The 16,658-nt window shown below is 34.2% G+C and overlaps 2 pseudogenes; both read right to left on the bottom strand.

The window, feature by feature from the left end:
* Window positions 1–10,708: 10,708 nt before the first annotated feature.
* On the bottom strand, window positions 10,709–11,962 carry LOC133186501 (uncharacterized; annotated as a pseudogene).
* Window positions 11,963–13,441: 1,479 nt separating this feature from the next.
* On the bottom strand, window positions 13,442–14,409 carry LOC133186500 (uncharacterized; annotated as a pseudogene).
* Between the last annotated feature and the right edge of the window lie 2,249 nt (window positions 14,410–16,658).

The following is a 16,658-nucleotide window of genomic DNA, read 5'->3' as shown; positions in this document are numbered from 1 at the left end:
AAATCAGCATTGACCTTATGCAGCAATGACGTCGCGTGCGTTATTCAAATATAAACTTTAATAACACGTATAAACTCTAGACAATATGATTATGATTTCTTCTTCCAAGCAGCTACATTTATATTGTCAATATTTAACCTGATAACCTGAAATTGACTTAAGTCTGTTCTTACGTGTGTAGAATTCTAGAAGCAGATCCAGTAATACCGAAAAATGTAAGGGGGGGGGGGGGGGGGTCTAGACAGGATCTAGAAAGGGATCATACTCATTCGAACATATATACATGTGCGGTACAATTATTTTACTTAAGGTATTTTTTATATGATATTCTAGCTCATTTAAAAGAATATATAAAGCACTTGTACATTAAGGGGAAAAATGAAAACTACACTGATATCCCGGGGAAAGGGGATAACCAACCCAAATAAAACCTAATGCATGTATTATCTGTATCATCAACGAATTTTGATTTGAACAAATATATATTCACACACGTTACCTTGTGTAAAATTGTTTCAATTAAGTTTAATCCGTAGTACGTAGAAAATCATATATTGAAAAAAAAATGTTTTCCATTTCCAAGAGCATTCTCTGGTTAATTACGCTAAAAAAAGTTTCTACGCCTGCCTGGGTTATTGAGAAGAAAAAGGTAAAAGAGGCACATAATCAAGTCTAAGGATTAGGGTTGTCTTATAAAATTAAAGTTTATCCCTAAATGAAAATTGACACTTTTTGTCAACTTATTTCTTTGTACAAGTAAATCACAATTTATCAAAAGCAATTATAAATGATTCTGTACTTCAATTTTTTTCTTTAATCTTTTTTTCGATTTCCCTCTCCTTTGCTATCTTTAATTGTTTAAATTTAATTTTAAACATTTCCCCCTTCTCGACACTATTTACAAACGTAAACACAAAATGGCCTTGCTTAAAAGAGCCGCTAATGTAATTTCAAAAAGAAAAAGTTACGGAGATTGTGTCTGTAATAAATGGTTCTTTATGTCGAAATGATTTAGCAATGTGCAAACATATTGCTAGAGAACAATTCTCACCTGCCGGACAAGGAACTATAGCACCAGTCATGAGCCATGTTTGAGCTAATAAAATCCGAAAGATTCGTATGTGTTTTTTACTCGTCATTTAAAAAAAAAAATCCGTACATATTTTAGTTGAAGATGTAGAAAACGAATTTATAATGCCTCATTTAAACTGTTCCATATAACGCGTTATCTGATTGGTCCAGACAGTTACGTGACAGAGTCTCCCTTTCGTCGTTATGTTCGTCATATTCATCCACTTTGAAAATCTCGTGCATTTTTTTCAACATTACGTTCAAACGTTTGTGAAACGAAGAATTCCAAGAGCAGCAAAATTGACAATAAAAGAATGGGTTGCAACCACTATTGAAATAACGACCACTATTGAAATAATTATTTCAATAGTGGTTGAGAGTGCATTTCAAAACCAAATACAGCTTGTAACCACTATTGAAATAACGTTCACTATTGAAATAATTATTTCAATAGTGGTTGAAAGAGCATTTCAAAACCAAACACAGGTTGCAACCATTAATGAAAAAACCTTCATTACTGATATAATTATTTCAATAGTGGTTTAGAGTGCTTTTCCAAACCTAAACCAAGTTGCAATCACTATTGAAATAACGATCACTACTGAAATAATTAATTCTATAGCGGTTTTATACGTGTAATCAGTATTGAAATAACAAACTCTGATGTTATAACACTTATACTTACTTTCCCAAATAGTTGCTTTTAATGTATTGACGAGTAGAAACGTTTAATTTACTATCCATATTAGTAGTGTAGGCAAGCGCATGAATATAAGCGCGAATTTACTTCTATTCTATATCCTTTTGATAAGAAATAACCATTTTTTCATCAGAAAGTTTGTACGCATATTTGATATCAAATATATGTCTTTTTTCTTCTTTATAATGTGGATATTCTAATTTGTACAACTATCTGTATTTATAATCTTTTACTTTCCCCAATTAATAACAAATATGAACCTTATATAACAAAATTACTTAAAATTACTAGATCAGTTAAATCACAGATATCCATGTATTGATAGTATTTCTAGACAGAAATTAAAACATAAAATTACATATCATATTTTAAACTCAATAAATTAATTTATTATGTTGGAAAACATAATGAAGAATTAATCCTTATATTTTTCCCCAATATTGGGGTTATTTCAAATAGGCTTACAATTTGGTTTTTATACTGAAATCATTGCCAGCAACTATTAAAAAATGATTTCAATCACTATTGAAATCTTTATTTCAATAGTGAACATTATTTTAATAGTGGTTGCAACCTGGTTTAGGTTTTAAAATGCATTCAAAACCTCTATTTAAGTCATTTTTTCAATAGTGAACGTTATTTCATTGTAACCTGTGTTTGATTTTGAAATGCACTCTCAACCACTATTGAAATAATTATTTCAATAGTGAACGTTATTTCAATAGTGGTTGCAACCTGTGTTGGGTTTTGAAATGCACTCTCGACCACTATTGAAATAATTATTTCAATAGTGAACATTATTTCAATAGTGGTTGTTGCAACAATGGATACATCTACCAAACAATGACGAAAATAGCGATTTTCTTTCCAATATGGATACTTAAAAAAGGTGGGGGAACAATATGGAAGACATTGAATTGCTTTTATTAAAAATAAGTGAATTTGACAGTTGTGTGCCGAATTTGAAAGTTTGAGTTTATTTTTAAAACCTTGGTTTTTTGGTGTAATTAAGAATTCATTGCATGGCAGAAGCGGATCCAGGAATTTTTTTCCAGGGTGGGGGGTGTCCAACCCAGTTCAAAAAAAATTTCCAACCCAAAAATCTCTTGACAAGCAAAAAAAAAAAAAAAAAAAAACAAACAAACAAACAAACAAACAAAAAAAACAAAAACAAAACACTAAATTCCCTTCCTAAACTATTAAAACCCAGAAAATTTGTTGACAAGCAAAATACAAATAAACAAACAAACCCCCCCCCCCCCAAAAAAAACGTATAAATTCCATTTCCCAGCATGAAAAACACTTATTTCGTGATGGCGATGGTGGGATCCACTTTTTTCTAAAGGGGGGGGATCAAAGTCATATTTTATTTCTTTCAGTATATACATTTTAATAACTCTGCAAATTCAAGGGGGGATCTGCCCCCTCCCCCGACCCCCCCCCCCCTCTAGATCTAGGCATGCATGATCATGAGGGAAATGAGAACATTATATCAGCAATGCAGTAAAATTCGTATTCCCCTCGGGCGAAGACCTCGAGGATATGATTTTTCTTGGCTGAATAAATCCTAATATTTCTCAGAAGATCATGCAATAAAATTATAATGCATGTAAGGAAGTCAGTCAATACATAGTTTGTGATATTTTGAGCTGGCATTTTAAATATACAGAGACATAAATCAAGAAACAGTACACTTTTTTGTGCATAATTAATAAACTCTATTTTTCCATTGGTGGCACTGTACATAACTCTCCGGTCGTCCACTCAATTTCTTCTTGCAGAACAGAGAGCAACACATTTGCAGCTACAAAGTTGTAAATGTTTATGAATACCTATCTCTTTTTCCCGCTGAAATTATCACTGGTGCTCTTATTTTTCATCTTTCTCATAATGCAGATTTCTTGATTGTCTTTTTTGAGCACGCGATTGATATCAATTTGGTTGATGGTTTGAAAATTTTCATATCATTTTGAATGACACCCATGACCACTTGTTACCAATACTTTTTTCTATCAAAAGATTTCGACATATCGTCATTTATCGGAAGTAAATAATTTCTTGACAACCTAATCAAATTTTTCATTTGTTTCGTACATATTTTAAAAGAGAAACATTACTATCAATGCCATTATTACTTCCTTCAACATATAGTTATGCTGTGGGGGTGGGGTCCACATCCACATCAACTGTATATAACTCCTAAGCAAAATGCAAAGGAGATGGGCGAACATAGCGTGCAGAAAGCCTATAGCTTCAGAAATATAAATATCATGTTCAGTTTGTGAATTTAATATTTAGAGTAAAGTTCTCATTATTGAAATTTATGAAATTGTGATAAACAAAACTTTTCTGAGGAAAATTTTCTCAGCAAAATTTATTCTTTTATTAAAAAAAATTAATGTGGTATTTGTGGGTTCGAACCCTAGCAATAAAAATCCTGAGTATCATTTTCTTTCGAGACTAGCACGCTAACCACTAGACTACACAAGTTCTGACGAACAGTGGCATTTAAATCATGTTTGTGATGTGACCCTTGACTTAATGGACTTCAAGTATTTCTCGTACATGTAAAGATGCGAATGTTATGTCATAAAAGTATATTTTTAAGGTATAGTGGGTCTTTGCTCCATATTTTTGGTAACCAAAAAATGTATATTTTTATGCAAACTTTGAGGATTAACTTTCAAAAAGGTGGAGCGAAGACCCACTCATATCGCAAAATAGTGTTATAGTATGAGAAAATGACTCTTTTTGCCCGCATTAGTGTGTGTCTAATATTTCACAGGCAAATAATTTCAATCTTTGAGGGATTTTTGCAAATTGTAGAGATTTTAGATAAAGTATATTTTAATGTTAGACGAAATATCAGGGAAAATTTTGATATAATTGAAACACTATAGGCTTATCACTCGTCATGTTCACCCATCTCCTTTATTTCAAATCTATATTTTATACATCTTCATTATCATTTCATTTTTTTCTTTTTTTAAAATTCATTAGAACTTTTGTGCAATTGGTTTATTGCTTTCCGGGATCATGACATTTCACTGTTCACTATTTTTCGATTTTAGCTTTCTTACAAGTAACGCAATGAACACGACAATACTGTAGATCAAGATAGAAAAAACCTTTTTAAAATATCTTAGTTTTAGTTTTTATGCTATATACACATGTAATATTTATTTGTGCGATTTCGAAACCTACATTTTTACTAGTGACAAACAAACAACATATTTCTTTAACCATTAACCAATTTAATTAAAGCAGAGAGGAAAAATGCCCCCCCCCCCTAATTTTTTTCTATGAAAATATTCTCTTCCTGTTAATTTTAAGTACGGAATTATTTATTCAAAGTCCCTCCCCCTACCGACACACACATTTTCAATTGTTGAAATAGGTTAAAATCCCCCATATTACAATACCTATATCTTCAAACAAAGCGGACTTTTCTTTTTATTTTTTGATTCTCTTGAACTTTGAACGGATGTCCTTTTAATTTGGAGACCTTTTGCTTGTCATTTATAACCCCTCCTTTTTTGGAAAACGACGCCACACTTAATGTCTAACTGTGCTTATCGATATGATGAACTATGGAATAAAATCAAAATACATGTATGTCACTACATTTTTACAAGGTACTTTTTTCTAAAATAAAAAGCGCTTTTAAGCAACGCGTCTAAGTACATTGAGTGTTCTCTCTCTCTCTCTCTCTCTCTCAATAAAAATGTTATATGCAAACTACCGTTTAGTACTAAGGCTAATTAATACAGTAATGTATAAGTCAAATATAAGAATATTTAAGAAAATATATAAGAACTTGCTCAGAAAACAAATGAATCTGTTGTTTTGCATACTATATAGATATCGCTATTAATCGCTCTATACCTGACAATGTGTTCAATGTATCGTTGGGATTAATTACACAGAAACATGATGATGAATAAATAAATGTTCTAAATAGTAAAAAAAAGTTATTTATTAAAATTATCTCCTTCAAATTTAATTTGATTTGATATTTTGTAACACCTGAAAGTTTTCTTTCTTTCTCTCTACATGTGTACACAAAACGTAGTCGGAAAAAATCTCACTTCCGTGTTTACAATATCACAACTTTGACACTTCGACATCGTTTTCTGCGCATTGTGACGTCAAAATATAAGGGCCCTTTTCTCGTCACGGCAGCCATATATATATATGTGTGTGTGTGTGTGTGCAGTCTTCAGTTTCAGTTTTGGTATAAAACTATCAATTCGTACAAACCGTTCACGGTAGCTCAGTCGGTAGAGCGCTCGCTCCGTGATCGGGAGGTCGTGAGTTCGAATCTCGGCCGCGACTGACCTAAGTCGATAAATAATGGGTAGCAACTGTTCCTTCGCCATGTGATCGGCACTTTGAAGTGAAAGTTTCGGGTCTTTCGGATGAGACCTTAAAAACCGAAGCCCCGTGTCACGGCATGCGTTGGCACGATAAGGATCTCTCACTGCTCAATGGCCCTGAGTTCCGAGTAAAGGTCAAATTTTGAAGCGTATATGGTGACGTCTCTATATGAGTGAAAAATTCTCGAATGGGATGTAAAACAACATACAATCAATCAATCAATCAATTCGTACGAAACTTGGATGAATGTACAGTTTCTATTAGAGATGGTAAATGGTTATCACTTATACTCATGGTTCCCCGTTTACAGGGTAAACTCTTCAAAATCATTTGTCAGTTTTAAATATTTTTTATATTTTCCCTCACTTTATTCGTCCGAATATAAATTAATTCAGTGCTCAATAATCAACAATTACTTATGTCGTAAACAGAATACTGCTCGATAGTTCTTTATTTTCTATATATATAAACATTTTTGTACATGTAATTTATATCAAGCAAATATTATTAAATGCAAAATTGATTTGAAATATTTTCATTCTAATCCCAAGTCATCCATTGAAGTCTCCATATGAGTGCCATCATTTTCGGCCGTGTTTTTCCCCCTCACAATTTTACTCTTAATTTACTCAAAGAACCACAGCCGCGTGATTTGCTTTTTATTTTTCAAAAAAAAAAAAAAAACAAACAAACACGTGACCCTAATATAGAACACACATTAATTACGGTCGCACATAAATATATTTATATTCTCTCTCACTTCGTTCGCCTGCATACATATTAATAAGTGCTCAATAGTCAACAAACACATATGTCGTGAACAGGATGCTGCTTGTTTCTCTTGTAATGTAAAATAGAGAGTAATAGGTAAATTAAATTACATATCCAAAAACAAGTTACATGTATGAAATATACTAGTATGGAGATAACGAACAGTATTCAAGCTAAAAAGTCCATTAAACAATACAAAATAGGAGCAGAGCAAACATGGACCTCCAAAACATCAGAGGTGGGATCAGGTGCCATGCATGGAGGAGTGACCATCCCCTGCCGACAGGTCACACCCACCATGTGCTCCTTGTCATGATCGGGAAATAACGGAAAAATCCGTCGACAATTCAGTGTGTAAATAACGGCCTAAAAACGCAAATATATATATATATATATATATATATATATATATATATATATATATATATATATATATATATATATATATATATATATATATATATATATATATATATATATATATATATGCCCTCCATTTATCTTATGCTAAACAAATGCCTGTACAGTAAAGAATAAGTGGAAACCAGTTCCATCTTGGTCCCGCAGCTTTGTTAATTTTTTACACCACAAGACATGCTTTGATGAATATTGTCATTTATTAATGACGAAGATAAAGAACTAATTACAAATAAACTACCTTAACTACTAGGGAGATCCCAGATAAACGTAAAAAGACTTATTGAGCACCTAATATCACACAGGCTCTCCCTAATGACTAAGTAAGACAATATTATCATTGATGAATGTACATTTATAAGATGGGAGATCACCAGGTAACATATATATGCAAACTAGTCCACAACAATGGCAGGGGGATCTCCCTGTGATATGAAAAACCAAAACAATGTAAAAATTAATGTGGAATATACAAAAATTTCGCCACAAATCCAATGACAATTGGATTCCGCCACCCAAGGGACAGAGAAGGGAACTGGTGACAGTTAAAACATAACGAAGTATTACAAGAAATCATATATGTAAATATATATATATATATATATATATATATATATATATATATATATATATATATATATATATATATATATATATATATATATGCCAATACATGAACATTTTAAATACAGCATTTATTTTTCAATTAACATAATTGTCAGGTGGCCAGCAACACAAAGAGATACAAAATAAATGGTAACATACATCGCGTAAGTATCAACAAAGGATAAAGGTCATTGACTACAAGGGACTTTGGTGGATAAAAACATAAAAATTGAAATACAAAAAAAGGGGGGAGGGGGTAGCAGACATAATCTGAACTACAAAAAAAATGAAAAGGGGGTGGTAGCAGACATCATCTGACCTACCATGGTTGGAGGGTGGTAGCAGACATCATCTGACCTACTGTGGGTTAAGGGTGGTAGCATACTGTGGGTTAAAGGTGGTAGCAGACATAATCTGACCTATTTTCGATTGAGGGTGGAAGCAGGCATATACTGAAACTAAGTCAACTACATGTGAAAAAGGTATTATAGCAGATATCTGAACTACCTAGTATTCTAGGTTAAGATAGCATGATGAAACTATCAGGTCAATCATTTTTAACAGAAAATGAACCTATACGAATGTAACGCTTGACAGCATCTGACTTCCATCTAAATAGCATTTTCTGAAAAACCCGCTTTTGCTGCATGTGTAGCAGCTCCAATTCTGAAGCTGTGACCCTTGCATTGTTTTGGATCCAAACCAATAAATTTGATAACTTCACTTAATTTTTTTGAAACAAAAGAATATGACACAGGACCACCATCTAAAAATTGGAATAGAGGTCCACTCAAATGGCGGTAATGTTTAAGATACTGAAACAATGCGTGTACTGGACAAGAATGGATGTTGTTTGATGTTTCTAAAGTAATAAACCTTGGTTGTCCTAAACTAATGGTTTTGAAATGACGTAGGACCAATTGGACATGTTTTAATTTGTTATTCACTACCTCAAAATGCACATCTTACCTTTGAATTACATATTCTGCCCGTGATTTTGATGTTATGACCAATTCACCTAACCTGAAAAATCCATGGAATGCGATTAAAAACAAGGCCTTAAGCAATAGCATTTGGGCATGATCAGGGAGTGTGTGTCTCAAAGCATTAACCATCTTGATCAGAATTTCTCCGGTTATTGGCAAACGTGAATCTACAGTTGGACCTAATTTGTGACACCCTTTCAACATCTTTTGCACTAAAAAACACTGAGATGGATCTGGCATATTAAGAATGTTATGAATGTAAGTCAAAGCTGAAATATGTGATGTTATTGAGCTTGGTGAATAACCGATATCAACCAAATGACCCATGAAATTGCAGAGTGTAATGGATTTTACAGGTAAGGATATGGAATCAGCCCAGGAAATGAAAAGCTTCCATGAATGTTGATATGCTTTTCTTGTTGCCGGGGCTAATGAAGCTTGCAGTAGTCTTTCTGCTGAAGATGTTAAATGTAAAGAAGGCCCTCTGGAGTTTTTGTTGGATATTGTATTAAATATGGTGCTTGCCGGAAAGCTTCCTGAAATTGAAAACGGGATAATTTGTCAGCTGTAACATTCAACTTCCCCGGAATGTGCTTTGCACGGAAATGAATATTGCACTGTAGTGACACTAAAACAAGCCTGCGTAACAATTTCATCAAGGATTTCTCCCTACAGGACTTTTTGTTGATAACCTCTACTACAGCCATATTGTCTGATAGGAACAACACCTTTTTTGTTTTGGAAATGAGCTGACCACACTTCCAGCGCAAGAACAATTGGAAACAATTTCTTAATGCAAATTTGATAATCATCTAATCCTAAAGGCCATTTACTGACAAACCACTGTGACCCTAAAACAGCTGCAAATCCTAGGGAACCTGATGCATCTGTGTATAGACTGAGATGGTCTGAAGATAGCCAAGCATTGTCCAAAAATACTGATTTACCATTATAATGGTCAATGAACATTGCCCATGTTTCTAAATCAATCTAATGTAAAATTTAGGATTAGTTAAGCCACGTGTCAAGTTTATCACTCGACGAAGGAATGTTCGGCCTGGCACCACCACAGAGCATGCGAAATTTAAAAGACCTATAATGGATTGCATGTCTTTTAATGTGACCTTTTTGCACCTCTTAAATAAGTGGATTTTTTGGATTTTATCCACTGGAAGACGACATTCCATTTTCTCTGAATCTACCTGAATTCCATATATGACAATATTGGTTGTAGGTGCTTGGGTTTTCTCCATTTTAATTGGTACCCCAATTGACTTGCAAAGGAATAAAAAGCTAGCCAGATCATTTGAACAAGTAATTGAATTGGGGGGTCCTACAAAGAAAAAATCATCTAAAATGTGTGACATACCTGAAGCATGAAACACATTCACCATGACCCATTGCAAAGCTTTAATAAATGACTCAAAAATTTGACAACTACTGCTGGCACCCATTGGCAGACACTTATCATAATAAAACTGACCTTCCCAAGTAAACCCTAGCAAATGATAATCAGATGGGTGAATTGGGATAATGCGAAAAGCATCCTCAATGTCTGTCTTTGCCATTAAGCAACCTCGTCCAAATGTTTTAACCAGAGCAACTACCTCATCTATAGAATCATACTGGACTGCTGAATTTTCTTTAGGTATGTTTGAATTAACTGAATGATTTTTCGGAAAAGAAAGGTCATGAAACACCCTGCATTTTCCAGTATTGCCTTTTGGGACTAGACCAAATGGAGAAACAACAGTCATCAAATGGTTTATATGAAAATGGACCTGCAATACGCCCCTTGTTTAAACCTGTTTGTATGTAGTTATTAATGATCTCCGGATGTTCTAATGTAGATTTATGGTTTTGAGGGGTACATGGTGGAGGAGCAGATGTACAGCCTAATTTAAAACCATAGGTGAAGCCATTAATCAGGTATGAGGATAGCACACTGTCATAATTGATTAAAATCTACTTAAACTTTTTGGGTTGACTGGAGATAGTAGCTGGTTGGCTGTGGGTGTTAGCTGGGGATTTGGTTGTTGTATTTGTACCTTGTTTTTGTTTCCGCACTCTGCAATTGACTCCCTAATGTGACATGGAACATAATTGACACTTGTGGATGTAATGACAGGGGTTATAAGAACAGGGTTCACCATTGTTGAAGGCATAACAGAACTTGATAGGTCTGCTGCCTGTATTTGTACGAAAGGGCTGCTGGGATTGAAAATTGCATGAGGCAGCTTTGACCCTTAACTCTTCAACAGGTTTTTGCCATGGTAAATCTGACGATACGAAACATATGAAAGTTCTCATCGTATACCCTCCATGCCTTATCCCCTAACATCTTATTCATTTCCCTGATAAAAAAGCAGAATTTTAAAAGATGGGGAGCTTGTTCTGGGTACTTCTCAATGTAAATAGCCATAAATATTAAGAAGGCATTAGTCCACTGCTGTATAGACAGTGGGTATTTGGGGTTTGAGGATCCCTGTTGCACTGTTACAGACCCTATTGAAATCTTTAAGGATATTGGTTCCTCTCGCTGCTGCAACAAAATGCTTAAATCTATAAACTGGTCTGCCTAGATTTTGGTTTTCACTCGTTGTTGTGTTGCAGCACCAAGAGGAATACCATCAGAAATGGAAATAACATTTTTAATTTTTGATGTTGCTGGCTCACCTGAGGTTTGGTGAAGTAGAGCATTCACTAAATTTGCGATGTTTGTAGATGAGTCTGTATTGACTTGTTGAATTTCTGATGAGGATGTAGCGGTTGCAGGCTTTGGAATCACATTGCATGATGATGGGTTTTGAATGGGAACCTCAGAATTGACTACGGTACTGTTCACGATGTCACTTGTAGTAGTACTTTCACATATATCCCAGTTGGAAATATCATGATTGACATTTGCACTATTGTTGTCACATACGTTCAAAGCACTGTCAGTGTTGCTAGAGTTTTGAGACTGCCTTAAGATAGCTGTCGCTAAGAGGTCATAGTCGATTGCTGCTGCCGCATAAGGATTAGGACTGTCCATCAAAGATGACTTCTTCCTTTTTGTTGCTGTTTTTGGTGTGGAGTCTGTCCGTCACTAAGGCATGATTTATTCTGAAATGAATTACACATGGGTAATTTAATATTAATTTGAACCCACTTTTAGAGGTTTTCCATTGAATACATACATAACCTAGTGAAAGAATTGCAACAAAATATAGTACTTTATATAACTTCTTGGTTCCAATACTATAAGTTAGAAGTAATGTACATGGTCTTATACAGATCAAAGTTACTTAGAATTCATGAGCCAACAGTTAATTTGTCATGATTGATGTTGTCCCTCAACAATTTGATAGATTCAAATCACTTAGAAAATGACCTGTTATGGCCCTGAACATAAGTCTACTTTATGTATGGGATTTTATTTAGAGTACATGTACATAGTAATTCTGAACATGACAAGATTTCTTAGAAGCAGACTGTAACAGAATTTTTATTAACTATGAAACAACTTTTACTTCCAACTCGGTACATGCCTGATCAACATTCCTTAGAGACAGGCTTGCACAGAATAAACACTTAGAAATCTTAGAAATTCTGCAAGTCTGAATAAAATTACTTAGAAAACAGACAATCATCAGAATATACTTAGAAATTCTGCACATGTCTGAATAAAATTACTTAGAAAACATACAGGCATTAGAATATACTTAGAAATTCTGCACATGTCTGAATAAAATTACTTAGAAAACAGACAGGCCTCAGAATACACTTAGTATTCTGCACATGTCTGAATAAAATTACTCAGAAAACAGACAGGCATTAGAATAAACTTAGAAATTTTGCACATGTCTGAATAAAATTACTTAGAAAACAGACAGACCTCAGAATACACTTGGAAATTCTGCACATGTCTGAATAAAATTACTCAGAAAACAGACAGGCATTAGAATATACTTAGAAATTCTGCACATATCTGAATAAAATTACTTAGAAAACAGACATGCCTCAGAATACACTTAGTATTCTGCACATGTCTGAATAAAATTACTTAGAAAACAGACAGGCATTAGAATATACTTAGAAATTCTGCGCATGTCTGAATAAAATTACTTAGAAAACAGACAGGCCTCAGAATACACTTGGAAATTCTGCACATGTCTGAATAAAATTACTCAGAAAACAGACAGGCATTAGAATATACTTAGAAATTCTGCACATGTCTGAATAAAATTACTTAGAAAACAGACAGGCCTCAGAATACACTTGGAAATTCTGCACATGTCTGAATAAAATTACTCAGAAAACAGACAGGCCTCAGAATACATGCAATTAGAAATTCTGTGTCTATAACTTACTCAGGATTGTACACAGATAATCATGTAAACTTTGATATTTTTATAAGTAAATATTGATTAAACTTAGAAAGTTCTTAAAACAGACTTAAGTTTGCAATCAGATATAAAAAAAAAGGCACGTAAGGTTAGCCTGACTTAATTTCAACAGAAATTTTAACAATTCAACAACTACTGGCCTTTATTTTCTGCATACTATTATGCAGGGCATATCTGATGCTCCTCATGTATTAAACCATTGGTGCCGGAGAATTTGCATCACTTCCAACCTGCAAGTGGACCCCATCGTGCCCCAGGTATGACAAGTCTGCCCAAAATCCTCTATGTTTCCAAAAATGAACATGCTGAAGTCCAGAGGTTAACTGTTCTAAGTGTGTGTTTATTTTTAAAGCTTCGACGTTCTAACCCGCCGGGGATTTCCGTGGGTCGCGGCGTAGAAGCTGACCTATTAAACGTTTACCACACTAAGTCCATGCACAAGATAGTTTGCGTATGAAACAATGTCCTGAGCAATAACATGCGCTGTACGAGTTGTCGCATCATTTCCCCCGATATCCAAAAAACACACAGTAGGAACTGAGGTAAAGGTGCACAGTTTCGGCGAGTTGGACAGACCACGGACTGTCAAACCTCCCTGACCTCGAAAATAAACTTTGTACAGATCTTCATTCAAAGACAAGTTACCGTTCACGGTAGCTCAGTCGGTAGAGCGCTCGCTCCGTGATCGGGAGGTAGTGAGTTCGAATCTCGGCCGCGACAGACCTAAGTCGATAAAAAATAGGTAGTAACTGTTCCTTCGCCATGCGCTCGGCACTCAGAAGTGAAAGTTGCGGGTCCTTCGGATGAGACCTTAAAAACCGAGGCCCCGTGTCACGACAGGCGTTGGCACGATAAAGATCCCTCACTGCTCAATGGCCCTGAGTGCCGAGTAAAGGTCAAAATTTGAAGCCCTTCACCGGTATATGGTGACGTCTCTATATGAGTGAAAAATTCTCGAATGGGACGTAAAACAATATACAATCAATCAATCAATCAAAGACAAGTTCTTATACACTGGGTTTTGCAATAAAAATCGTTCTAAGCGCTTTACATAAGAATGTCCAATAATGCCCACCACTGTCGGATCCATCATGTTCACTAATTAAACCGGGTCAAACCAGTTTCTCTGAAGTCCGTACCTCGGGCGCCGATGGTAAAGTAATCCACATACAAACTCAGAATGAGTGGGAATAATAAACACTTACTTTCAATAACACCTCTTTAAACTGTGACAAATCCTCCCCGTACATCACTTCTTACTTTGTTTGAAGTTCAAGGCCAAAAGTTTAATTTTCACACAATCAATCTTGCTGTTTACAAAATAGCGTCCTTCACCAGGGTAAAAACAAAAGGGACTTCCACGTGATCATAATCCTGCAATTTCATTGGTTATTGATGAGGTACAAGAACAAATATTTTTAAAAATAGATATAGATGAACCCTCAGGTTAAAAATAACTATAAAAACCGAATACTAAAAATAGATTATGTGATTAAAATAGATGGAAGGATACAATGATGCCATAAAACATATTATTTAAAAATAATATTTCAATATATATATATATATATATATATATATATATATATATATATATATATATATATATATATATATATATATAATATATATATATATATATATAATATAATATAATATAATATAATATAATATAATATAATATAATATAATATTACGTCGCTGCATGGAAAAAAAACACGAAATCAGAATAGACTAAAGAAGAAGTATCTCTTTATGAAACATGGAGATAACGAACAGTATTCAACCTCAAAGTCGATGAAAACAATACAAATCGGGAGCAGAGCAAACACGGACCTCCAAAAACAGAGGTGCGATTAGGTGCCATGGAGGAGTGAGCATCCCCTGCCAACAGGTCACACCCGCTGTGTGCTCCTTGTCATGATCGGTAAATAACGGGACAATCTGTCGACAATTCAGTGTGTAAATAATGGCCTAACAATTAGTATGGAAACGTCGGCATATGACTTAATGATAAATTGTATTTGCTGACAAGGTCATTGTATCGACCATAAAACTTCCCACAGTCTCGTTTAAAGTCGTCATTTGATATTCTCGTTTCATTAACTTGTTTGTGAATAACTTGCCTCGTTTTAGAAATTGTTCATACGTAGAGCATGGTAGAGCATGCTCTTGCGTATCGAATCATCTGAGAGATATATACTCCATATGCAGGTGATAAGGGTTTATTACTGCATAAGTAAGGGAAGTTGACGATTGAAAAGTTGAAGTCATTACGTTTATCATAAAGATTTGTTGTTAGATTACCATTATTGCTTTTTCTAGTAAAATATCCAAATATGAAACAGATGTGTTAGACTTTGTGGTATTTTTTATTTCAAGCTAACTGGGATATATCCTGTCGACATATGAATGGAAATAGCTATTATTAATTGATAATACGTCGTCGATATATCTAAATGTCGAGTTGAAGGCCACAGCAGTAGATTTCTTTGTCTCATGTATATGATTTTGAATAAATTCTGTATCATATGAATGAAAAATAGGTCTGCTAACAACGGGCGCAATTCGTACGCTTGGAAATTCCAACAGACTGTTGGAAGACCTGATCTCCAAAAGCACTTAAATATTGTCAATCAGAAACTCAAGCATCTTTTTAATATCAACTTCAGAGTACTTGTGTGTACAATCAGAATGTTTTTAACAAAATAATTTTGCAAATGACTAATGACAAGGTAAGTGAATTTACGAGTTCTATTTTTATTGAAAAAGCAGCTGTCAATGATGTCAAAAAGCCTGGACTTTAATTTATCGTGGGGAATGGTTGTATATAGAGTTGAAAAGTCGTAAGTTTTTATGTTATTTATTTTGGTAAAATTTTGTGATTTCAAATTTTCCTAAAGTTCCTCCTTCACTGCTGTTAATATTTTAGTGATGAGTAAAGAAAGAGGCTTGGTAGAACATTTACTGGAACCCGCTATGTATCTATGAAGTTTCGGAATCCAATATAAATATGGTAATTCAAAATCATTTTGGTGTTTGGGAATATTAAACAGAATTGAAAACTGACATATGATTTTAAAGAATTTCCTCCTTAGAAAGGGAGCTATGGGTGTAAGTTGGATTGCCACTTGTAGAATGAAATCCCAATTTTTCTAAAATACAATTAAGATAATGAGCCGTATAAATAAAGACAATAATGTTATCTGCTTTGTTAGGTGGGACCAGTAGTCTATCTAATTCTTTTTTTCCCCTTCTGAATTATTGAACACAAAAGGGTAGATGGTTTTCATATTGCATTTCAATCGCTTACTGCGACATCTTAACATACATCTGATACAT

Source organism: Saccostrea echinata, unplaced genomic scaffold (assembly GCF_033153115.1).
Source record: "Saccostrea echinata isolate AGI-Se365-2 ecotype Australia unplaced genomic scaffold, CSIRO_AGI_Sech_v1 ptg000014l, whole genome shotgun sequence".
Lineage (NCBI taxonomy): Eukaryota > Metazoa > Mollusca > Bivalvia > Ostreida > Ostreidae > Saccostrea > Saccostrea echinata.
This window is presented reverse-complemented; position numbering and strand designations above follow the sequence as displayed.